This window comes from Apodemus sylvaticus, chromosome 2 (assembly GCF_947179515.1).
Source record: "Apodemus sylvaticus chromosome 2, mApoSyl1.1, whole genome shotgun sequence".
NCBI classification, from domain to species: domain Eukaryota; kingdom Metazoa; phylum Chordata; class Mammalia; order Rodentia; family Muridae; genus Apodemus; species Apodemus sylvaticus.
The window spans coordinates 62,076,509-62,102,606 of NC_067473.1; the positions used below are offsets into that span (position 1 = coordinate 62,076,509).

A 26,098-nucleotide genomic window follows, 5' to 3' on the forward strand; every position below is an offset into this window, starting at 1 on the left:
GGAAGGACCAGGGCAAAGTTCTCAGCTGTGCCTCTCTCAGTGAAGTGAAGATCATTGAAGATTCAAGACCAACAAGTATTTAACTACACAAGCAAGCCAAGCTCACCATACTTCACTGTCTGTGAGTCCTTTTTATACTCCTTCCAAACATCTCGTGTTCTTGTCTTCTACAGGTCTTGCCTCAGCACATGATTCTGCCCCAGCTGACATCACTCTGCCAATCGGCCTGAGTCTGCAGTAGCAAGAAACTTCAGTACACCACCAGAAGTTTTTTGATGCATTTCTCTCTATGACACCAGAAAAATGGAGCTCAACTGTACAATGTAAGATAAACCAATACATGTGTGTCATTAGCAGAGAATCCTTCATCACACGTCCTTTCATATGCTTGCTTTAGCACAACATCCTTTCACTTATGTTTGCTTTAGTGCAACAAAGGTTTCTTCATGAGCCTGCCTTAGCCTTTTATCTGTGTCCACTCCAGGAAAAAATTTTTTCACATGCTTGCCCCAGCAAAACACCATCCAACACAACTGACTTTCCAAAGAACCCTTAGGTTTCCACTTCAGTGGGCCAACTCAAAGCCCTCAATCTGCAGTCAAATTGGTCAGTCTGCCTGTAATCCTGCAACCATGTCATCAGGGCCAGCTCTCCCGCACTGCCCTAGGGAGACTGAGTGCCACAACCAGCAAGGGACAGGGCCAGCTTTCCTCGATCTCATGCCCTTGGGGCTGCCTCTTCCATGCTTACATCACCAGGGCCAGATCTAACCTGCTTCCCAGGTGAGGTGAATGGCTCTGCTCTCCCAAGTGCTGCAGCTGGTGAGTGGTGGGGCCAACTCTGTGAAGCCCTCAGACATCAGCATGGCTCCAGGTGGCAGCCCAGGCTACTGACATCTACATGGCCTTTTGTGGTAACAAGGACCTAGGACATCAACACATATCCATGTGTCCAGACATCATCCTTGGTAGCAGCACAGGCTGGAATCTCACCATGGCCTCAGGCCACAGGCTGCTCATGCCAGTTTGTTTTACATTATCCTCAAGTCACCAGTTCCACATCTTTTCATTGTGCACACAACACACCATTCTAATTCTTTCTCATCTCTTCACTACTTACTTGTCTATCTTAGTGGCACCCAGGCCTCTGATTGTCTTCTACATGAGCTGTGAGGCAGTGGGCAGTGGCCTCTGGATGTCTTCTGCCCCAAGTTACAGCAATTTAATTTAAAGAAAGTAATTAGCTTTATTTTACAACTCTAGAATGAAGTATCACTTCATCCATAAAGCACAGTTAAAGAGTTCCAATGAGCTGAACAGAAGAGAGCTGAAAAAAAGCAACACACTCCCCTGGCATGCAGTAAGGAGGCCACACGATATTTAGAGTTACCATAAAAGACATTAACCATCAGAGTTCTGGCAGCCTTCCTCAAAAAGTCCAGGAAGCTGAAAGTCCTCACAATGGGAGACACAGTCAAGCTGGCCAAACTAAGAGTTTGCCCTATATGTTGGGAACTGGTTCTACACATGAACTGGTTCCACAGCACGACACTTGTACCTTTGTGGTAGCGCAGGGGTTGGTTCCATGAACAAGATCTATGGAGGATGGCAGAGAAACAGGGTCAGGCCCAGCTACTTCAGCAGAGGCTCCAGGAGTGTGGCATGCCAGGCCTCCAGGTCCTGGAGGGGGTGGCAAACTAACACCTCAGGGACAGAGAGATCCAGACAGGATTGCTGGGCAGGTGGTCACTGCCAACAAGAAGCATTAGAACATGTAGCCGTGCAGCAGCCATGGATGAACTGGGTCTACCTGAAAGAGGGGCTGAAAATGAAAAAGGAAGGGGGTGCGAGAGAGGGATGAAGCAAAGACTGAACAAGGCTCAAAGTTTAATTTTCATCACTTCGTGTATGCAGGGAAAGCCCACAGATCCCATCCTTTGTTTCAGTTGGATTATGTTGGAAAGCAAGCTCAGGGGGCAGTCTACTCCTGTAGGAAATTGCAAATGATTTCAAAGTTGATTCAAAGTTACTTTCCTTGTAAGAGAAGAGCAAGAGCCAAAATAACAGAAAAACAATGGATTGGCTAACTGGTTATTGGTAGGTAAAGGTTGAATCAGAGACCCCTTAGTAACACTGCCTATTCTTGTTCCTGACATTTCAGGAAGCCAGGTGACAGCCTAGTTTTGGCTTAAGAACGTGGAACTGCAGCACGAGATCCTCCATTTTTACTTTTATTCTGCTCTGTGGCAGTTGGCCCAAAATGATGACTTCATGTTGCTATTCGATGAGCAGCTGAGGTTGACTTTTGAACTTCTGAATCTATTGAGTGCCAACATCTCACATGCTGGACTCACAAGTATATGCCACCTCACCTAGCTCTTGTCTATCAAAACTTTAAATTTACGTTACTTTTCTGAATGTCAGAAATTCTATTTCCAGGAATTAATCTTATACTTGGGCATAAATACAAATACTACATGCATATAGGACTTAGTAAGATTTTGTAATGACAATAAAAATACAGATAGACAAACAGAAAGGAAGGAAGAAAAAATAGAGATAACTAGATATCCATAAATAGAGGGTTTAGTAAAATAAATCAAGGCTCATTCAACAGGATAGTCTCTACCAGGAGGAAATGAAGGCTAATACAGAGAGCAGTGGAGTATGAAACTTTTAAGCAAAACCCACATATTTATCCTTTTAAAATTACTTAATATAATTTATTATGTAATTAAATTTTAGTATTTAATATAAATTTAACATTATTTGATTTAGTCTTGATCTTTCTGGTCAAGGCTCAAAGTTTAATTTTCATCATTTTGTGTGTCTACGTGTGTAGGGGGAATTCACACATGTGGAGGTCAGAGGACAATATACAGAAAAGCCAGTTTCTTCCTTGGCCCTGTGTGGGTTCTGAGGATCAAATTCAGGTCACCAGGCTTGGTACCAAGTGTCTTTAACCACTGGGCAATCTTGCTGACCCAAATATTTATATTTTTAAAATTCACTCAGTCCCCTAACCCCACCGGCAGTGACAGGGATCAAACCCAGAACCTTGTGCATACTCAGGCAAGCTCTTCCTGCCTTTTCTCGGTGATTTATTTTTTTCAGGTAGGCTTATCTGCAGAGTGAATCAATACAGAAAATTATTCTAGATACTGCTTCTAATTATTTAAGAGTTCAAAGATCGCTTAAGGACAACCCCAGACTCAGATAGTATGCAAAGACAAAGAGCGTTTATTCTGCTGAAACAACCAGCATGTGGGGGGTCAACCATTCTCCAAAATGGTGACTCCCAGGAAAGGAATGCAGGCCTTCTCATTGGAAACCAGGAGAACTCTCTAGAAGGATTGGGTAATCTAAAATTTCATTGGTGGGTGCTAGGGGTCACAGGTGGTCAGTTGTTGCCGCCCGCGGCCACATGCGAACCGGATTACCTGGAAGAGAATTCTGGGGGTAACGGGAAGGGGGCGAAAGAGAAATGAGTCAAGAGGACAGTTGCCCATAGAGACTGACTTTACTATTATTTAGCCAATATTTATAGCCTTTGGAAAAACCACCCTGCCCCCCAAATGGCCGAGAATTCCTTGGATCTTCTTCTCAGCGGGTTGCCTGCTTCTAGTCACGCAGTTTTCTGCTGGTCTCCAGGTGAAACTGCGCTGAGGAGGCCCTGGTAGTTAAGGTGAAAGTGGCTGTATTGTTCCCAACGGAACAAGGGCCGGAGATAACGCCAGGGGAAAAGTGGAGGCTGTAGGCCAGGAATGTCACAGCTTGAATAGGCCGGAGATAACGCCAGGGGAAGAGTGGGGGTTGCCAGCCAGGAGGGTCACAGCTAAATGCTGTGGGGGGAAGGGACAGTCAGTGGTCTGCATTCCTATGTCATGAACATTTAACCATAGGATGAGATAGGGTCACCCAGCACAGATGGCCCATTCTGAAATAAGATATTTCCCCATCTTTGTGGTTATCCCTAGGCTGTTCTTAAGAAGGGGGTTTTATGATTTTGTACTGGATTTTATGGTCTGTTCCTAGAGCTGGTATCTTATTACCTAGTTTCTAGGATGTATGGTCTGTTCTTGGAGCTGGTGCCTTATGGACGTTTTTCCTGAAATCAGGCTTGGCCCTTAAATGGAGACAAATGGGGTTCTTTCAACTGCCATAACAGTCCTAGTTCTTAGTCAGTTTTCTGTTGCTATGATGAAATAACTGAGCCTGGTTACTAGCTTAAAAATAACCAAGAAATTTATTTTCTCCAGGTCCTGGAGTCTAGAAGCTCAATAGCAAGGTACCAGCAGGTTAGTCAGAAGAGTTGCTCTTTACAAGACCACACCCTTTCTCTCCATCCTGCACAAGGAGGGAATGCTGTGATTTTGTTAGAGTAGTCTCACAGTCCTTGACTTCTCGAAGGAAATTCAACCCAGAGATGCAGACAACTTAAGCAGAAGATTATTTTATTCAAAAACTCTGAGGAGAGATAGGAGTGGACAATGCCAAAGGCCAGTAGTAGAGGCAGAGGGTTCTGCCTTGTGGATTTTAAAGATTTTATGAATACTTATAAAGTGGGTAGCATATTTTGGAGGTAAGATATCCCTTTTCCTACCCAACTCACAGTAGAGAGTTCTTCATTTTAGGATATTTCTTATTATGATGTTCTGGAAAAACCCACAAAGCAGGCTGGGGGCAGGTAGCAAAACCACAATGTGAAGGATGTTATAAAGAAGTCAAGGTTCTCCGAGGATGCAGACCCTTCCATAATGACTGCTTGAGAAAATTCTGGGTTTTTTATGTAGTGAGGGCCTATCTGCTGCCTCAAGGACACTTAGCCACAGAGTGGTTCAGAATATAAAGATATGACAGGGCTGAGGGTCTCCTGGTGACCTCACATCTCACTCCTTTGTGGAACGTTCAAGGTTCTAACATTAGGCTCAGGGCCATCAGTTAAAACAAAACAAAACTAAACAAAAACATCAAAAATTGAAGCTATATTATCCCTAAAGTTCAAAAGTCTTTGAAGAAGGGCTGGAGAGATAACTCACTGTTTAGAGCATACACTGCTCTCCCAGAGGATTCCATTTCATTCCCAGCACTCACATTAGGTGGCTCACAGCTGTCTGCTGTAATATCAGCTTCAAGAATAATGTAATACCCCCTAGCTTCTATGGGAACCAGCAACCATGTATACATACCCACATTCTCTCTCTCTCTCTTTCTACCTCTCTCTCTCTTTCACATGCACACACACACACACACACACACACACACACACACACCACAAAATAATCTGTCAAACTGCACACCTAGGAGCAAGGCTTAGACTGTGTGTAAGACTCCCTTCTAGATCCACTGCTCACATCTAGCTTTTAACTAGAAGACTGCAAAAGAGTCAAGGGAGCCCAAAGCAGCTTCAAGACTTTCATTAGAATGTCAGTCCCAATCCTCAGCAGCAGTCCAATCTTAATCCCTTGACAAATAACAGACCTAATGAGTGTAGTGCCTTAATTTTGTTTTTTGAGACATGTACTCCAGGTTAGACTCAAACCCACTATGTAGCCTAAGATAACGCTGAACTCCTAACTGTTCTAGAGCAACCTCCCAAGTATTGAGATTTCAGGTGGAAACCATCACTCTATCTCTTAATGCTATCACACTGGCAACCCCTAATACTGAGTTTACCTTTTCTCTTTATCCATTTCGTTCTGTGAAAGCCAGCCTCTATGTTTCTAGTTTGGGGCCTCTTGGCTTAAAAGAACAAGAAATGAAATAGCTTTTAACCTAAAAGTGCTGTAGTCTCACTGTATACTCCTGTCTGTAGCCCCACACCTCTGCACTGACCCTGCTACTACCCCCACGGCAAACTCCCTAAATTAAATCTAACAGATACTTTCAATCCCATCTTTCTCTCGACCACTGGCCACTCAATCTTTGTTGAAGTGTTCTTCCACTTTGGTTTCTTCTCAGCCTGTCGGCATTTCCAGGGCTCTATCTTAGCAAAGTGATAGACAACTCAGAAAGTTTGTGAATCCCCAGTCTAGACCAAATGCAGCTAGCATAGATCTAGCATATTCTTTTATTTATTTTTTTAAATTAAAATTATACTTATTATAAGTGTCATGGTTTGAATATGCTGGCCCAGGAAGTGGCACTATTTGGAAGTGTAGCCTTGAGGACCTAAGTGTGGGCTTTCTGGAGTAGGTGTGTCACTGTGAATGTGGACTTTAAGACTTTCATCATAGCTGCACGGAAGCCAGTCTACTAGAGGCCTTCAGATGAAGATGTAGAACACTCAGCTCCTCTTGCACCATGCCTGCCTGAACATTTCCCTGCTCCCACCATGATGATAATGGACTGAAACTCTGAACCTGCAAGCCAGACCCAAGTAAAATGTTGTTCCTTTAAGAGCTACCTTGGGCCTGGCATGGTGATGCACGCCTTTAATCCCAGCACTTGGGAGGCAGAGGCAGGAGGATTTCTGAGTTCTAGGACAGTCTGATCTACAGAGTGAGTTCTAGGACAGCCAGGACTACACAGAGAAACCCTGTCTCAAAAAAAAAAAACAAAACAAAACAAAAACAAAAACAAAAAAAGAGTTATCTTGGCCATGGTGTCTGTTCACAGCACCAAAACCCTAACCAAGACAATGGGGTAACTACATGCATATCACAGTACATACATAGAGGTCAGAAGACATCTTTGTGGAGTTGAATCTCTCCTTCCACCTTTATGTTGATTCCAGGGATCCCTCTCAGGTCCTCAAGTCTGTACAGCAAACAGGCTAGTCACTTAAACCAGTTGATCTGCCTAGCAAAATCTTTTCCAATCGCAAATTGTTTTCATTCACTAGTTGCCAATATTTTTCCCAGCTATAGGGTTCCTAGGTATTGTCAGCATTAAAAAAAAATAATAAGTACTTATAGAAAAAGACAGAGAAGCAGACATGGAGGGTTCAGTTCTGGAATGAATCCAGAGTACATACCCAATAGGGATGTCATAGGCATGGGGAAGGTTGTAACAAAAAGGAGAGGTTTACCAAAGACAAATAAAGAGGATTGCCTAAGTTGTTCAAAATCAATTATCCTTCGCTACAAAGGTCAGTGCCATGGGTGCCATCCATGGCTTATGAGGTAACCTCACTGTGATGCTCTTCATGTGTACCAGCAGGGATCATTGTGCAGGGTGATGCTTTACAAAGAATCATCTTAATACTTAGGGTGCTTTGCTTTGCTTTGCTTTGCTTTGCTTTGTTCTGCTCTGCTCTGCTCTGCTCTGCTCTGCTCTGCTCTGCTCTGCTCTGCTCTGCTTTGCTTTGCTTTGCTTTGCTTTGCTGGTCTGTTTATCATAGATAGGTTAACCATGAACTCCTAGTCCCTGGCACTACTTACTTTGGTGAGTCTATTTTGGTACCAAATTTTTTTCAATTTATCTAGAAATCAGTGTGCTGTGTGCTGTGAGCTTAACAGCATTTGAAAGACAGTTCTGCTCTAGAGCTACAGCTAACAGTCCAGCTTTTCACCAAAAAGCCCAATGTTGCCTTTGTCAGCCATACGCACCTAGCACTCACTATACCCCAGAGAAAAAGCCCTCCACTCTGGCTTCCATGTCCTCAACCATGCACAGTGCCTCATACATTTTCCACACTTGAACAGAAGTCCCATCCACAGCAAGCATAAGTTACCCTAAGACCACTGTCCGTAGTCACAGGCATTCTCTGCCCACCTCTGTGTTAGAGACATCTTATGACTGAGAGATTAAAAACCTTTGGAATCTATTAACTAACAGATTCACTAGCTTCTACCAACCCAAAAGCTAAGGCCACCATCAAACAGCATTTTAGGTCTATAGAAAAGCTACCCTCCATCTTCCTGTACTATATCTCTAATGAACCCACCAATGTATTTTAAAGGTGCCTTGATTTGTGACTGTCTTTGTTCTGTGAAACTATAAAACTGCATGCAAGTACTGACATTTTAGGTCATGGGATTTAGGGTGATCTAAATCTGTGTTTCTGGCCTATAACCACTCAAAATGGCTCCAGAGAAAACTATTTTTCACTCGGTTTAAGATAAGAGATGTGGTTCTTGCATTGACAAGATTCTTTCTCCCAAAAAATGGTCAGTGAGGAAGCAGGGTTGCTCCAGGATATACCAACAATATTTTTGCCCTTCTCCATCAGCCAAAACTGGTTACATATAAGGGTTTAAAAGACAATTTGACTTTCTCAGTCTATGTGGTATAAAGTTCATAATGACCAGTGTCTACCACAAAATGGCACTTAAAGTCAGCTAAACCCATTGTGGTAGTTTGAATACATTTGGCCGCCATGCATTTGAATGCTTGGTCTGCAGTGAACTATTAGGAGGTGTGGCTTTGTTGGGGTAGTTGTGGCTTTGTTGGAGAAAATGAGCCACTCTGAGGCTTTGGGCTTTGAGGTGTCCAATGCTCAGGCTTTGCAGAGTGTGGAAGAGCACCTTCACCTTCCTGTAGAAGCCAATACCCTTCTGCAGACATAGAACTCTTGGCTCCTCCAGCATCGAGTCAGATTGCATTCTGCCATGTTTTCTGTTGAAGACACCCCAAACTAAGCTCAAAATGCCTGAGACCCCTGATGACAAGGAAGAAGAAAAACCTACCAGGGGTCTCATGTTTCAGGGCTCAAGGCTATGGCATTTTGTGGGCCCCAGTATGAGAACTGAGGAAGGCCTGCTTCTTTGGGCAAACATCTCGTAACATCATTTCTACAACTATTCTTAGTACTTATCATTCTCTTCATGTATTTACTGTTCCTTCTCTTTCCTCCTTCCTTGATTAAACTGATATTTGGTAACCTGGCAAAACCTAGTAGGAGCCCTAAAGATATCCAGGAACTAGATGTTACCGATAATCTTAAAGTGAAAGTTGTTCATGAATTCAAGAGAAATGTAACTGTAGAGGAAGCTCTACAAATTTGGGAAAATTGCACCCAATGTATATATAGATAAAATCAAGGTAACCTAGAGCCACAGGCAGAGATGAATAAATCTGCAGCTGTTCCTCCAGTCTTGGTCTCAATATAATAAAACCAGGACATTTTAGTTTTGGAATAAGTACAGATATTTCCCAGAAAGTCAGCAATGGAATCCTTGGGTTCAGGAAAGATGGTGGCAGGCCCCTAGGAAGTCTACAAACAGGTTAAGTGAGGATAGTTTTTGAAGACAGACAGATAGGGTTCTGGATGTTTGAGCTGGACTGAAATTCTTGTGGGATTAGGGTATCGGACCCAATTCTAGAAAGAGATATTGGCGAAGGAACATGACCCTTGCTGATTTTTAAGATCACTTTGGAGCACATTGCCATGAGACTGTATTCCCAATAAAAAGAGAATTAAGTTACATATCTACAAAAGAATTAAAATGTATAAAATTAGAGCAGCCAGGAGAATTAAATAGATGGTATACAGGTCAGGTCCAGTAAGAATTACAGACTGCAGGGTTAGCAGTATAACCTCATGTTCACCCAGTATGGTTTTATGAAACCATACTACCTCGAACATATCTGAAAGATAACGACTTTGTAACTGCAATAATGTTGCCCTTGACCTCACCAGAGTTTGGTGGTCAGGAGATATAAAAAAAAAATTGTGCTTGCTATAAAACTTTTATGTTTGAGATTTTATAGTTCCCTTTTTCTGTTCTAAAGCTGTACTATTCTGAATCACAAGAAAATAGAGAAGCATTACACACACCCCTATGAACTTTGTAACCCAACTTTCTTGTATGATTTCAGTAAAAGACTGGGGTTGAGTCATGTCTGTAGAGCACCCTGACTCCTGAGCTCAGGAGCTCTCACTGCAAGAACAGCCTCAATTGTTTGTTTTCTTCTTTGCCAACCATGTATCCCTAGTCCTTGGTGACTCCCAATTTGAGGCTAGACTCCGGCAGTTTTCCACCATGATGATAATGGACTAAAACCTCTGACAATATAAGCCAATTAAATATTTGCCTTTATAATAGTGTCTCTTCACAGTTCTTTCCTTCATTCCTGGGAACAAAGGGTATATATGTATATATATATACATTTTATAGCTCATAAGTTATATCATAAAGAGAAGTCAGGCCAGGAGCCTGAAAATAAAAATTGGGAAGGAATGCTGCTTGATGTCTAGCTGGCTCCCAGGCTCCTGCTTAGCTATCATTCTTACAAGTTCTGGCCTATCTCCCTAAAGATGGCATGGTTCACAGTGAGTTGGGCCCCTCTACAGCAATTTAATCAGGACAGCACCACATACACACACCCCAGTCATAGCCACAGGCCAATATGATCTCAGTAATTCTTCAGTTGAGAAGACTTACATTTTAAAACATATACATGAGGGAACCTGAAATCAGGCATGCCTTCAATCCTAGTTGTCCTAATTAGGATTTCTCTTGCTGTGATGAAACACCATGACCAAAAGCATTTTGGAGATGAAAGAGTTGTTGGCTTGTGCTTTTACATCACTGTCCATCACTGAAGGAAGTCAAGGCAGGAACTCAAACAGGGCAGGAACTTGGAGGCAGGAGCTGATAAAGAAGTCATAGAGGAATGCTGCTTACTGGCTTGCTCCTCATAGCTTGCTCAGTCTGCCTTCTTATAAAAAGCATCCACAATGAGCTGGGCCCTCCCACATCAATCACCAATTAAGAAAATGCTCTGTAGGCTTGTCTAGAGCCCAATTTTATAGAGTCATTTTCTCAGTCAAGGTTTCTTCCTCTCAGGTGACCATAGCTTATGTCAAATTAACATAAAACTATCCAGAACATCAGCACTCAAGAGGCAAAATCAAATGGGTCTCTGTGAGTTCAAGACCAGCTTGATCTACCTAATGAATAAAAGCCAGAGCAGCCAGGACTACACAGTGAAACCCTGCCTCAAAAAAGAAAACAATGACAAAACCCTGGTATCATTTTGTTTTATATTTAAACTCTACTAGTGCTTAAAGTTTATACAAGCAAGTTTAAATTTTTTTGGACAAAGATTCGAGGCTCAGCTCCATAGACATATTTGTCCAGAGTAAAATTTAAACATTCGGTTTCTGTAATTATTTTTTTTAAAGAGAAATTATAAAAACAGTGTGATGGTTGATTTTCACTGTCAGCTTGATAGGATTCAGAGTCACCATGGAAACACACCTCTGAGTGTGTCTACGAATGTGCTTCCAGAAAGGCCTAACAGAACAGGCAGTGTACATCATATGTATCTCTCAGACACATAGCAACACAGAATCATCTAAACTGAGCTCTTACTCTGCTTCTTGGCAAGCCTTCATGCTCCTGTGGTCTTTGGAGTTGTTGCTTCTCTCTTGGTCCTAGAGATGGAACTGACTTCATATTGCTAGACTACTCTGCTCCTGAGTATTAGCCCCAGCCCTATTTATTTATTTATTTATTTATTTATTTATTTATTTATTTATTTATAGGATTAAGTTTTACCCAGGAGGGGGAAGGATAGAAGGGAGGGTAGGTTTGAAGTATATACCTTTAATCCCAGCACTTGGGAAGCAAGTGCGACTCTGAGCTCAAGGCCAGCCTGGACTGCACAGTGAGTTCCAGGGTAGCTAGAGGTACCCAAAGAAACACTCTCTCTCACAAAAAAGAAAGAAAGAAAGAAAGAAAGAAAGAAAGAAAGAAAGAAAGAAAGAAAGAAAGAAAGAAAGAAAGAAAGAAAGAAAGAAAGAAAGAAAGAAAGAAAGAAAGAAAGAAAGGCCAAAGAAGGTTTAATTTTATCTCTGTATGTGTATTAGCTTGTATGAGTTTACATGTACCATATTCTTTCTGGCTTGAGGAGGCCAGAGGGCACTGGGCCTGCTAAGACTGGAATTATAGGCCACTGACTGGGAACCAAACATACTACACTACAAGAACAGTAAGCACTCTTAACCTCAGTCTTCTCTTGAGCCTCACTACACCCTTTTTGTTTTTTAGTTGTGTTGTTTATTTTGTTTGCAGGTATAGAAGGAGCCTTTTCACAGCATCTTAGGTCTGGCCTTTAAATCACTCTATAGCTGAGAATGACCTTGAACCTGACCTCCTCTGTTGTGTGGGTTTTTTTCCTGGAAAGACATGACCAGTCATATACTCTTTCCATCCAGGACACTAACTACAGACGAAATGTTTCCACCCAAGGTCAATGATTCAACAACTTTACCAGTTTCTTAGAGAGTGTTGAGGGATTACAGCAGTATGGATTGATATAGGAAAGACTGGAAATGATAAATTAATGTTAGCCAAGATTTACCAACAAACTGGATTAGGAAATATTAGGTTATACAATGTAATAGTCAGCAAAAAGGAGCCATCTGTAATATAATCCAAAGACAAGTGGCATACTCACCAGACTTGTTAGAAACCAGAGGAAAGGTTTGTTGACTAAAGGGGGTGTGGTGTCCGGTGCCTATAATCCCAGTATTTAGGAGGCCAAGGCAGGTGGATCTCTGAGAGTTACAGACTTGGCCTATAATTCCAGTCCCAGTAGGCCCAGTGCGTAACAGTGAGTTACAGGACAGCCAGGGCTATGTAGAGAGACAAAGAGAGAGACACTGCCTTGCAAAATGAACAAACAAACAAACAAACAAACAACAACAACTAAGACTGCAGCCATTTAGACCCTACCTATACCAAAGAAAAAAGCAAATGGTCATTTCAAAGTTGAGCACGGGAGAATAACTGAGTAGTTAGCACCACTTACCTCAAGTGAGATTCTTGCGTAGGAATCATGGCACAGGCTACATCATTTTCCTGCCAACTCAAACTGGCCTGTTTGGGCAGGTTGGTTATTGGACCTTGGGTCATATAAACAGCACAATTTCACCTAATTGACTGGAAATTTCACTTGTGCACTGTTTTGTTCTCATAAACAGAGTCTAATGCTACTGCCCAGGCTGCCCTCAGCCTCAAACCTGAGATCTTCCTGTCCCAGCCTCCGAAGTGCTGGGATTATAGGTTTGTTAGTGGGACTTTAGGATATGTGGCTCTGTTTTTATTTTTGAACTAAGGTAAAGAAGTCAACTTGTCCTGAGTCCACTGGTGTCAGCTTAGGTCTTTCTCTACCCTATCTCCTTTCAATGGCCACATCAACCTTAGCAATACATTTGGGACTGTCTATGACCCTGACTATAGTCTAAATGTATTACCCCAAAGTCTAAGGTTTGTACAAACTGAACACAAACTAACTGGAAAGGGTATAAATCAAAATTAATTGTGTTGTGTCTAAAATAACTACTATGTTCTGCCAAAACAGATGTTACCTTATCTAAGACTGATGTAATTGTCATCTGTATGGTCTTTGCCTTTAAAAATGCTGTAACCTTGAGCTTTGGTACTAAGATTCTAAGGCTTTAGTCCACTAGCTGGCCAAATAAACGACTCATACTCATACTTATTGATAGTGGTGGTCTGTAACTTTCTTGAGTAGATTACTTCATTTTCAGTCAGCTGTATTGGGTCTTAAAGCAGAGACTTAGTCCCAAACGAAATAACCTAGAATGTTAACTTAGTTAATATCTAATTCACAGTTTATCTCTAGGAATATTGGTTTTAAGGGTGGCATGGGAGGGGTGCTGTCATGGTTTGAATATGCTTGGACTAGAGAGAGGCACTATGAGGAGGTGTGGTCTTGTTGGAGTAGGTGTGTCACTGTGGGTGTGGGCTTTAATATCCTTTACTGAAAGTCAGTCTTCCACTAGCAGCCTTCAGATGAATATGTAGAACTCTTAGCTCCTCCTGCACCATGCCTGCCTGGATGTTGGCATGCTCCTCCCTTTATGATAATGAACTGAACCTCTGAAGCTATAAGCCAGCTCCAATTAAATGTTGTCCATATAAGAGTTGCATTGGTCATAGTGTCTTTTCACAGCAGTAAAACCCTAAGACAGGTGGTATTGTTGGTGTTTGTTTTGTTTTCTTGGCTAATGATTCTGCTAGCTTTGAGATATCATGGATTTATCATGATTCAGTAGAATAACCAGATTATTGACATCCTCCTAATCTGCCTCCTCCACATCTCTCGTCCTTTGGTCATAGTAAGCATGATATGCAAACCTTTGACTTAATGGTTGCCAAGAAGCTGGATTCATATCAAGCTTTGTTCTACAAGGTCTTTGAATTGTATTTGGGGGTTGGATATGAAATGCAATCCTTCCTTCAAACACTGCAGACTTCATTTTCATTTTATTGGAAAAAAAATTGACTGTCACAGACCTCAAACTTTGACAATCATTGAAGCAGTGAAAGGGAACTCCAGAATTCAGTGTTCACATCTGCTGCTTGCTTTTTCATTTATTTGTTTGTTTGTTTGATTGTTTGTTTGCTGTTTTGATGCATTTGTTTGTAAACCAGGCTAACCTTAAATTCACAGAAATCTGACTGTCTTTGCTTCCCAATTGCTTGAATTTAAGGTGTGTGGCACCACTGCCCGGTGTTTATTTTTACTTTAGAGGCAGAGTCCCTTCTTGCAGTCCTGGCTGACCTAGAACTCACCATGACATCCTGCCTTTGCCTTCTAAATACTAGTTTTAGGAATGCATTAGGCTGTAAGTGTCCAAAAATTACTGAAGGAAGACATCAGACTCAAATAGTATACAAAGACAAGGAATGTTTATTTTATGGAAACAACCAGCATGTGAGGGTCAACCATTTATCAAAATGGTGACTGTGAAGGAGCTCATAGGGCCCTTTTTATACAAAGCCAGAGGAATTTTTTAGAAGGATTAGATAATCTCTGATATGATAGGGGTCATAGAGGTAACATTAGTACAATTTTGATTGGCTACTATGTTAGTTTTTCTATATTTATAGAGCTGGTTAGGTAATCTAAAATTTCATTGGTGGGTGCTGGAAAGGTCTCATGTGTCAGTTTCTGATTGGCTTGATCAGTGGTGTGCATTCCTACATCATGAATGTTTAACCTCAGGATGAAATAGGGCTGCTCAGCACAGATACATGTCCTCAGATAAGGTATTTTCTCATTCTTGTGGTTATGTCCAGACTGTTCTTTGGGAGCGAGGTTTTATGGCCTTGTTCCTAGAATTTATGATCTTTTCCTGAGCTGATGACTTATGGCCTACTTCCTGGGATTGATGGTCTGTTCCTGGAGCTAGTGACCTTTGAAGTCACCTTTTGAAGCCAGGCCTGGTCCTAAAATGTAGACAGATGGGGTTTATGCCATTCTTTCAAAGTCATAGTCAATAGCTGCCATGCTACTCTTTCCACTTATGACCATGAAGATGTCTGTAGTCGGGGCAGCCACTTAAGCCATGTTGACGTCTGAAGGCTCAGGAAAGCTGGCCCTACCCCTTGCTGTAGGAATTAAGCCCTGGTTCTTCCTGCTAGCCCCAAGCTCCCAGAAATAAGACTCGATTCAAAATATATTTGCAACTACTTTGGCCATACAGCTAGACTCTTCTCTGACAAGATACAACTTAAAATATCCCATTTATTCTAGCCTATATTCTGCCATGAGGCTGATTAACTGTGCTCCGGTAACATGCGTCTGTCTTGTCACATCTTTTTGGTGACTCTCCCACCTTCTCTCTCCCAGAATTCTTTCTTCTCCCAGATGTACCACCTCTATTTCCTGCCTAAGCCATAGGCAATAGGGCTTTTAATTGATGGGTGATGCATTCAAACAACATACAAAATATTTTCTCTACACTCACCAGCCACCACATGGCTTTCTTCAGTAGATGGCTTCTGGTGTAGAGGCAGGTAGAGAAAGGTTCATTCTCGCTTGGGGAGAGAGGAGCTGGGCACTAGGAATATGATCATGATCAAGTGAATATATGAAAAACAAAAAATGGACTGGGTGAGGAGGGTCCTTATTTTCTTTGGGCGTGGAGGTCATAGGGGAGGTGGGGCAGACATGGGAGGACTGGGAGGTAAGCTCTACTGGGGTGCATGATATGAGATTCTTAAATAATCAACAAGAAGAAAGAAAGAAAGAAAGAAGGAAGGGAGGGAGGGAGGGAGGGAGGAAGGAAGGAAGGAAGGAAGGAAGGAAGGAAGGAAGGAAGGAAGGAAGGAAGGAAAGAAGGAAGGAAGGGCAAGGGAGGAAGGGAAGGAAGACATAAAGAAAAAGAAAGAAAGAAAAAAGAAAGAAAGAAAGGAAGGAAGGAAGGAAGGAAGGAAGGAAGGAAGGAAGGAAGGGAGGGAGGGAGGGAGGGAGGAAGGAAGGAAGGAAGGAAGAAAACACCTATAATTTCAACACTCTAGAGGCAAAGGCAGAAGAACCAGGAAGTCAAAGCTTACCTAGATTCTGTAGTGAATTAAGGGCTAGCCTCAGCTACATGAGACCTTATTCCCCAAAATAATAACAACAAAAATAGGGAAATAAAGAAAATATAAAATCATTACTTTCTTAACTAATCAAATGTATTTCTACACCCAACAGAAAAATTGATTTGGACTCCATTCTTGCATTCCCTTAAACAAACACCTTCTATATTTGGCAGCTCTAGATGCCTCCTGGGGGCTGGTAAGGTGGTTCAGTAGGTGAAGGTACCAGCCAACAAGCTTCAAACCTACTTCATTCCTAGGAATCATATGGTAGAAGGACAGAAACACTTTTGAATGTTGTCCTCTGACCTTTCCTCATACACCATAGAACGTACATGCCAACACAGACATGTTGCAGCATATTCCCTAACCAATCACATTGAGGCAGTGAGAGGCCTGTGATTGGGCAGGAAAGAGTAGGCAGAGCTAGGACTTGGAGGATCAGGGAGAGGACAGCAGAGAGGCCTGTGAGAGGTTGGAATCTCAAGGTGGAATCAAACGTTAGATTATCTAAAAATAAAAGTTAGAGATTGGGATAAGACTTTTATTGTTGTAAATTGGCATCTTGTATTTGTGAGTTTAATATGCATAAATCTTTGGCTAACTATTTAAGATTTAGAGTCATGCTTTACCGGTAATTGGAAGGAGTAGGTGTTGGGTGAAAGTGAGATGAACATGTGGGAACCACACTGGTTAGCCCTGGACCTCTGCTGGAGAGATGCCAGGCAGGCAGGACAGCCGGGGAGCTTGCGTCACGCAGAGCAGGACCCTGCCAGCACACAGTGTTACAAATTGTCAGGCTGGCAGATCTCAGAAGCGTCATCCAGCACTGCCGCGGAGAGTTGACCAGGCAGATTTCTTTTTATTATTCCCGCTACACAGACACACTAAATAAATATATAAATGAATAAACATAACAATAATATATTATTTAATTCACTCAAACTAATTATCCAGATAGTTCAGCAGGAACCTTGAAAGTGACTGTACATCTCTTCAGGTTGCTCTTTACCAGCCATTTAATGTTCACCTCACTGCCTCTGCTTCTTTTGACCCCAAACTGAACTTTTAAACAGACATGCTAAACTGTTCTTCCTAAGAACCAAGCTAATGGACAGTATGTTATAGAAGGGAAGACCACAATCCAGCAAAGTCTGTGTCCAATCATGTTCTGCATGATTGTTCTCTTTTGAGCCTGAGAAGGTTGTCCTAGCAACCATTTCTATTCTTTAATCGTAAAGCCTTTGAAGTCCTCTCAACTTCAAGTTGGCCCTTAAAGTTATTCTCAATAGAATACTAAAGATTATCTATCAACTAACCTCTCAGAGTTCTGAATATGACAGAGAAAGCTGGGCATTTAATAAGTGCCATATTTTTGTGGTTGATATTGCATGCAAAAATAATAAATTTTTCATGAGGTTATATGGTTTCTACTGTTTAGAAAGTTATGAATATGACTCTATTTTAATTTTCTTTCTTGTTGTGTTGAATGAGAATGTCACTCTTAGGTTCATGTGTTGGAATATTGGAATAGTTGGTCCCTGGTTGGTTGATGGAACTATTTGGAAAGGACTGGAAGCCATGCTCTCTCTCTCTCTCTCTCTCTCTCTCTCTCTCTCTCTCTCTCTCTCTCTCGTTCTGTGTGTGTGTGTGTGTGTGTGCCTAAATGTATATAGGTATATTATGTGCATGCAGCAGCCTATGAAGATCAGAAGTGAGCTTTGGGTTGTCTGAAACTGGAGTCACATTGGTAGTCTTGGGAACTGAACATGTGTCTTCTGAAATAACAGCAAGTTCTCTTAACCCTGAACCATCTCTCCAGCCTGCCACTTACATTTTGAAATTAGAAGTAAAAAGAAAAATACAGAAAGATGTAGAGGAATTTTAATACTGCAACATGGCTACTCTAATCACATCCAAAGACCTTCTAGGCCTGTGTGATCTAGCTGGAATGCAGACATACACTTTTAAACCCAAACAATAACAGCCTAATTGAGGGGCAGACAAAGTCATGAATCAGAGGAAGATTTGACAGAATGAGTCAGAGGGAGATTTGACAGAATGAGTCAGAGATAGGATACTCCCAACTCTCAGAAGAAAATAAGACCAGTGTAGAGAGTTGAAAAGTAGTTTAGTGAGTTCATTTGGGTGGAGTTGAGTTTGTCAGTAGGTCGAGTCAGTCAGTAGAGAGTCAGTGAATGCAGTGGAGTTGAATTCCTTTGTGAGTTGATGCAGGTCTGCAGAGTCGGTTGAACCCAGAGAATAAGGAGCCAGAGATTAGAACAAATTGCTAGAATCTGAGGCCAAGAGTGAGAAGCTGAGAGAAATCAAATTGAATCAGTCCAATTGATTTGGAAAGGACTGGAAGCCATGTTGAATCAGCTTAGAGAGGAATTCAAGCCAGAACAGCTGTGTTGAAACAGCCAGCCAGAGTTCTAAAAGAACTAGAAAGCATAGAAATTATTCAATAGTACTTTACTGGGTAGAGTAGGGAGCTTACCATGATCAGTCCATTTCCTATTCCAGGTGACACGTCCTCAGTGCCTTTAAAAAATGTACTCTTTTAGGGGAAATAGATAAGGAAATCTTCCCATCTTGACTTCCTGGCCTCTGGTCAGGTGGAACCAAAGGTACTTAGGCTTAATCACTTCTGACATCTCTGGCCTCTGGCAAGAACTAAGCTACATACAAACCCAAGGATATTTCTGGATTATTACCAGTTTAAAATTTTTTTCTTTTATTGTTTTCATTTTAAAAGAAATTTATTACACTTTTTTCCTTTTATTGAAAATATATTTTTCCCCTCGCAAAATATCATGATTATTGTTGAGGCCTACCCCCTCCCAGTATAGCTATCACAATTTTGTTCCATGCCTGCAAGTCATTAGTTATTGATGCAGAAAAATAGCTTGACTCAGAGCAGGGCCATGCTGACCACATAGCCTGTTACATTCTATGTGCTAATAATCTTAAGAAATTTCACAACTATAAGTTCCACTTAGGACCAATCAAAATAAAGGTCATTTCTCTCCTTGATCATGATGTGCTTGATTATCTTAAATTTCTACTGCCTTAACTGCCTGCTGTGATAGCTGTGACCTAGACTTGTGAACTAAACCAAACCCTTTCTCCCTGTTGCTTTTTGTCAGCATCATATAATCACAACTATGTAAATGAAACTGGGAGAGAAATCATATAATACTAATACACTATTAACATAAATAGGGACCCTACTTGCCCCACTTACCAACTGTTGGTTAGTCTGTCACAGTTAGGAAAAGACATGAGATGCTACAGACCAAAATTAAGGACTGTTTAAGTCAGCAATACCTCCAATCAGAGTAACAGTATTTTTTTCCTTTTCATCTTAAAACAAATATTTATTGACTATTGAAATTAGAGTAAGTTCATTTTCTCCTTATATAGTCCTAGACCTCAACTGAACAAATGAGATATAGCTTTTTATCAGCCTTCACACATCAATTAAGGTTATCAGAACAATTTCCCACAGATATGCCCAAAGGCCTATTAGAGCCTGACCACCAACCCTTATGCAATAGAGACTTCATTGTTCTTCAGGTTTCCTAAGGTGTCTTAGTGAGGTTCTGAGGATGCCTGCTACATTCTAAGGAAAAACCTATTCATGGGGACACAGAAAGTAGTACACATTGGTAGAGGCGAATCTCATCAAGATACTTATACATAGTGATTAAAACAGGGACATCGCTGTAGCATGTAATTAAAAATAAATCCCACGATTTCTCCAGCTAGGTGCCAGCAGCAGAGGTCTCACCCAACCCCAACAACTAGCTCCAACCAGCCTTCTGGTCCTCCTGTGACTGGTCTACAAAATGATAACAGCCATGCCAATCTCACTCAGCATCCTCTAGTCCCACGAAAGGAAAGCACTAGAGACTTATATTTATGTCAGCCAGATTTATGTCAGGAAATCTCCAACCCCAATATGCCTATGTAAAGAATGCACAACTCAGTTAATATATTTACAAGCTGCATAAGTAGATTGGGCAGATATACCACTGCATTATTCTATTGCCCAGCTATGAAATCCCTAGCTATTTGCGGCTCTACCAGGCCATGTGGGTCTGCTCCATCTTCCAACTCTTCTTCCCCCATCTTTTTCTCCCTCCATCCCCCATCTTCTTCCTTCTCCCTCTTCTTTAAAACTTCCTACCCCGCTTTTCCTTCCACTGCCCAATCACAGGCTCTAGCCTTTATTTGACCTGTTAAGGTGGGGAACAGGTTCACATGAAGTCATCTGAGAGCATAAGCCACTCTTTATATGAGGCAGCCTCTCTTGAGAAAGCAGAATTAGCATCAAAATACAAACAGAAATCTACAACACATCCATATTCCCATCTGTGGTGGATATTCATGGTTATTAATTTGCCTACTATTAATGTGTTATGGTTCAGGAATCACTACTCAAACCTTACAATCACTACTCAAATTTTACACCATTTCAGTTAAGTAAGAATAGTTTATTGAATATACACCATAATATTGCACATCCAGGACTACTTAATTAGTCTATTCTCAAGTAGGTTTGTTTTAAAAAAAAAAAAAAAAAGGTTCAAAAGTTTAAAGGGTAAGGAGAGCAGTTGACATACGAGGCAAAGTATTATCAGCTACCCTTTAACCTGATTGGTCCTGAGAAAGGTAAGTGGGGTGGTGAATGAGTGGTGAACAGGGGAATTTCAGAACATTGAGATAACAGAACATGAGTTGTGTAATCACAACTTTTTGACTTATTGGTAGCATTTTTCAGTGTCAGCCACAAAAACCACAATGAACTCATCCATTTATAAGTACAGGAAGAGCTTTCCAGTGGTCAGCTCTGACTCAAAATATTTTAGACATAACAGTTCATATTGACCTTTGATTTGATGGGACCCACATAAATCTTCATAGAATTTCTTAATAGTATCAGACCTCATACAGAACATTCAGAACATAGAGAACAAAACAGGATATATGATCAGCATGTCCTTGAGCCAAGTCATTTCCCTTTGTCAATGCCTAGCAGGCATGTCACAGCAACAGTATGAAATAGCTGGCAAGCATGGAACAAAATGGTTATAACTATACTGTGGTGGGTTGGGGCAGGGGAGTGTCATACAATGACAAATGAAAATGTTGGGCTAGAAATATGGCTCAGCTGTTAAGAGCACTGACTATTCTTCCAGAGGTCCTGAGTTCAATTCCCAGCAACCACATGGTGGCTCACAACCATCTGTAATGGGATCCGATCTTCTGGTGTGTCTGAAGACAGCTACAGTGTGCTCATATACATATAATTAATTAATTAATTAAAAACAAAATCAAAAAACAAATGTAAATGTCCCTTTTATTTCCTCGGATGAAAGGATAAGACAAGAGCCATACCCAAGCTTTATGATACATAGCTTGGGCTGAGCCTAGAGTTATTTCAGCCTTGGCCTGAAAGCTTTTAGCCTGCATAATATCTTCTGCAATACCAGACCATAAAGGGCTATGATTTCTAGTCTCTGTATGCTAGCCTATGCCTAGAATATTTCAGCCTCCAAGACCTACTGCTGAATAAACTCACTCTACCTAGCTCTTTTTTTTTAACTATGGTTGGCTAGTTCAACTTAGTTGCTCTGGCTCATACTCCTCTCCAAGCTGACTGATTCAAATTGGCTTCTCTCGGCTTTTGACTGAATTGATCTGCTTAGAAAGACTGCCTCTGAACTACCCAAACTGAATTGCTCCAAACTCAACTACTATGCTCTGAGCTTAACTGCACTCAACTTCACCGCATTTAACTCAGCTGCTCTGAAATGAACTACTATGGCCTGACCTGAACTGAATTGAATTCTCTCACTGCTCTTCAAGTAGCCTCTCTTTCCTGTCCCTTCTTGTGAGAGTTGGGTATATCCTGTCGCTGACACATTCCGTCAAATCATTCTCTGATTTGTCATTTTGTCTGCCTTTCCCTTAGACATTGTTGTTTGTTTGGGATTAAAGGTGTGTACTATAGGCATGTCTGTATACCTGGCAGAAGAAGTAAGTATGTGGATTTGTCTGCATTCTAGCCTGATACAAGATCCCTTGCCAGAGCAGCTGTTTCTGGATTAAAATTCCTCTACAGACTACATCTGGAATTAACTAAAATCCAAGCACTGGGTACACTTGTAAAGGACTTTTTTAAATTAAATTATTTGAAGAAGGAAGACTCACCCTAAATCTGGATCTTTTAAGGTGAGAAGATTCACCTTAAGTCTGGTTGTAGTCTATAAAAAGGACATAGACAAAAAAAAGTGTTCATTCTGCCTTTTTGCCCTTACTGTCACTGGGAAGTCGATTCCTTCACTGGCATTAGAGCCTACTCCTTCAGGAATATACTGGATTCTTGGACTTTTCACTGGGAGATAACAATTGTTGGATTGTGTGTGTGTGTATGTGTGTGTGTAAAATGAATGTGTATGATATGCATATGTATGTATATACATATACATAAGAAATGTGTGTATGTGTGTGTATAATGAATGTGTATGATATATGTGTATGTATGTATGCATATATACATATATATAATGAATGTGTCATCTGTGTGTGTGAATGTGTGTGTAATGAATGTGTATGATATGTGTGTATGTATAAACATATATATAATGAATGAATGAGTGTGTGTGTGTGTGTGTTCATTCTATCAGTTCTGTCATTATAGATCCTCAGACCTTAGCACAGCTGATACCATGCAGGCCAGAACCAGGATATGGCTTTTGTCCTTAAAAGCTTACCCGGAGAAAGGTTTGGGGCTACATGGAGATCCCAAACAGCTGTGTAGTTGCCAGCCAGCTACAGTAGTCTTCCTTGGTCGAAACCCCGCAACATTGTTCCTCTAGAGAACCCTAAATAATACTCCATCTAACACAGGTTGCTTAAAAGTACTCAGAGAGTTGATTAATGATGGCCATGGAGCAGGTGCAGAATCTGAGCCTTTGAAAACTTTACTTCTCTTATCAGTACTTTCTAAACAAGAAAGGTGATCATACATTTCTACCTAAATTTACTGACTAAAGATGGGTAGAGAAGAGTTTCTAGGGGACTCAGACATTCTTAATAAAACTTTGAAACATCTTGAAGAACCAAGGCTTCAGCGGCACCAGAAACCCACAATCCAAGGAATGGTCACTGAACATGCAGGTGCCATTCAGGCCCTTTCACAGCAACAGCATGTCTATATCAGGTCCCCTCCATACTCAGTTCCTACAGGCTGATGCCAGGTCCTGTTGAAGCCTCATACAGAGCAGGGTTGTAACAGGGAAAGATATTTAGTGAATAAACTCACTGCTTCTTTAAATGTTATTTTGTCTGTTTGTTTGTTGCTTGTTTTTGGGGGGGGTGAGATTTCTTAGTTAATGTAAGCAAGAAAGCAGTGGAACCACCCAACTGGACCACTCAGTGAGTGGTCCACTTGGTGATAAATTTGAGTAATCCAACCACTCAAGGGACAGAGAGCCTTGGACAGTGGGAAAAGCCTTGTCAGTTTTAAGGCAACAGGTTGCATCAGGAGTGATCAGGCCAGAGCAACGTGGGATGTGGCATAGGAGGCTTGGTCCATGGGCCCCAATTTCATTAATCAGGAACTAGATGCACTTGCTGGAGGTAGTTGACCGATGCTTTATATATGTAGTAAGCAGAGCCGTCCTACAGAATGCTGAAGTTAGGCTTCTGTTTACCCACTAAACAGTCCCTTCCTGTTTGCCCAGTGAGAGTTCTGTTTAAGACTTGATCACCAACACTTCCATTAACTTGATGGGACTGCTTTGAACCTAATTATTAAATATTTTGTTAGTTGGTCTGGAAATATGTAGACATCTAGTCTAAAACTCATAGAAATCTGCCTCTTATTTATTAGGTGCTAGAATCAAAGATGTATACCACCGCATACACGAGCTTTCTTACTTTGTGTTTACATTTTCTGTTTGTATGGAGATCAGACAGGACAACTTTGTAGAGTTGGTTCTTTCCTACCTTTTCATGGGTCAAGAAAGGGTCCTCAAGATGGACTGGAAGGTCACTAGCCCTCTCTCTGTGGCCACCTTGAATGTATCTTCTTTTTCTGCATTACATGATCAATCATCTGTCACTTAAGTTGAACTACTGAAGATGGTTTATGAAACACTGCTTGTTAGGATTGCCATGGCCCAGGCTCTGACCTCAAAACCCCAGTAGCATAATCACTAAATAGGATTAAGTTGACCTAAATTTTCCCAGTCTGTTCCCCTCTTCTGTTTTAAGATACCTGCTGTTACAGGTAGCCCATCAGAGATAAACACTCAGACATAGCTTATACCCAATTGAAAGTCTTCATTCCAGCAGGCTGGGACCATACCCAGGTGTTAAGGGACCTAGCTGTGATTCCAGAGCATAGGGTTTTGAAGGCAAAATTCATATCCTGGCATCTCATCTGGCAGTTACAATGGAGCTTTGCAGAAGCAAGCAGCTTAACAGAAGGTAAGATAAGCAGTTAGCTGTAGTGGGAATGGGGGTCCACACAAATAGGCTAAAATAAGTTAGCCAAAACATCCAGACCTTGGTTTCCAAGAATGGACTGAGTAATTTTCCATAGGATTATCAATCATGGAGGTCAAATTATAGTTAAATCTAAAATGACCTCAGCAAGAATAAAATTTGGAGAGAGACCTATGCATTTTCTTGTCCTGTAACACCACCAATCCCTAAGTTACTAGTTGGTCTCTGACTCTTTCCAGAAAGGGGAGGAACATTTTTCCATTGTGAAAGTTCCACATCTTATGCTGAACCTTCCAAAAAATTGATTAAAAATTTATTATCTATTATTATTATTATTATTATTTATTATGAAGTTGAATTTTTGCAAGTCCAGAGGCCAACTGCAATTTATCTTCTCTTTAAACCCCTTAACAGCCATCTTTTATTCACCTCTGTACCTGGATAAACCTCCTTGGTACAACCAATCCATAAAATCCAAAACTAAAAATATGGTACATTGATTCTGAAGCCTACAGCAGGGGTTTCCCTACTGTCCTGATGTAACTCATCTTTCTACCTGTTGTTGCCATTGATGAAGAGAAAACATCCTGAGTAGATTGAATAATTTGAAAGGAGTCATTTTTACATGGACAGGACTGTCCTAGGCAGAGTAGTGGGAAGCAGAGCAGACCTACAGTTAGAGTTTTTAAGGACAAACAAAAACTATGATTGTGACAAATATAGAAAGCAAATGTTATTTACAGAAGCAAGGATGCTACAGTGGTCAGACAGGTTCCCTGCTCAGAGCTACATTGTATAGGACTTTAAGGTTTTACCCAAGATAGTTTGAGCATTTGTAGTATTCTTAGGGTACTTTCTTGAGATGGGATGACGGTAGTTGAGCAGCCTTATCCCCACTGACATGACTCAGGATGCACAACCGACATCCTCTTCAAGTCTCTTTCCGCTTCACTGTTCCCATCTTTTCTCTAAACCCCATCAACTCCAGGGGGATTGAGAAGCTGATTTGTGAACAAAGTTTGCTTCTATCTTTGGCCATTAAATTTGACATCTTTATCTCTCAGACACTTGGGTGAAAGGAGACGGTGAGCATTTGAAAATGAGTCCAGAGGCAGGGAGATAGTGTCTCCACCAAGACAACCTGAAGTGTAAATCTCTTTGAAAAGATAGGTCAAAAGCTGGGGATGCATTCTAGCTGGTAGAGTTTGCACAGCATTCATAAGGTCCAGGGTTCAAGCCCTACCACTGCATAAAACCCACAGGTAATTAGAAGATCATGAGTTCACAGTCATC

The 26,098-nt window shown here is 41.2% G+C and overlaps 1 long non-coding RNA gene and 1 pseudogene across 2 annotated transcripts in view; one reads left to right on the forward strand and one right to left on the reverse strand.

Moving 5' to 3' along the window:
- Positions 1-303: 303 nt before the first annotated feature.
- On the forward strand, positions 304-1,768 carry LOC127677876 (40S ribosomal protein S19-like; annotated as a pseudogene).
- Positions 1,769-3,593: 1,825 nt separating this feature from the next.
- LOC127678479 (uncharacterized) overlaps positions 3,594-26,098 on the reverse strand; it is a 40,385-nt gene continuing 17,880 nt past the window's right edge. The window contains exons 1-3 of one of the 2 annotated variants that reach the window (XR_007976572.1): positions 12,348-12,541; positions 10,328-10,537; positions 3,594-3,841 (exon numbers count right to left, since the gene is read on the reverse strand). This is a non-coding gene — a long non-coding RNA (uncharacterized LOC127678479). Of the gene's footprint in view, positions 3,842-10,327; positions 10,538-12,347; positions 12,542-26,098 lie in introns of those variants that run through there. The other variant, XR_007976573.1, reaches the window with a different exon arrangement.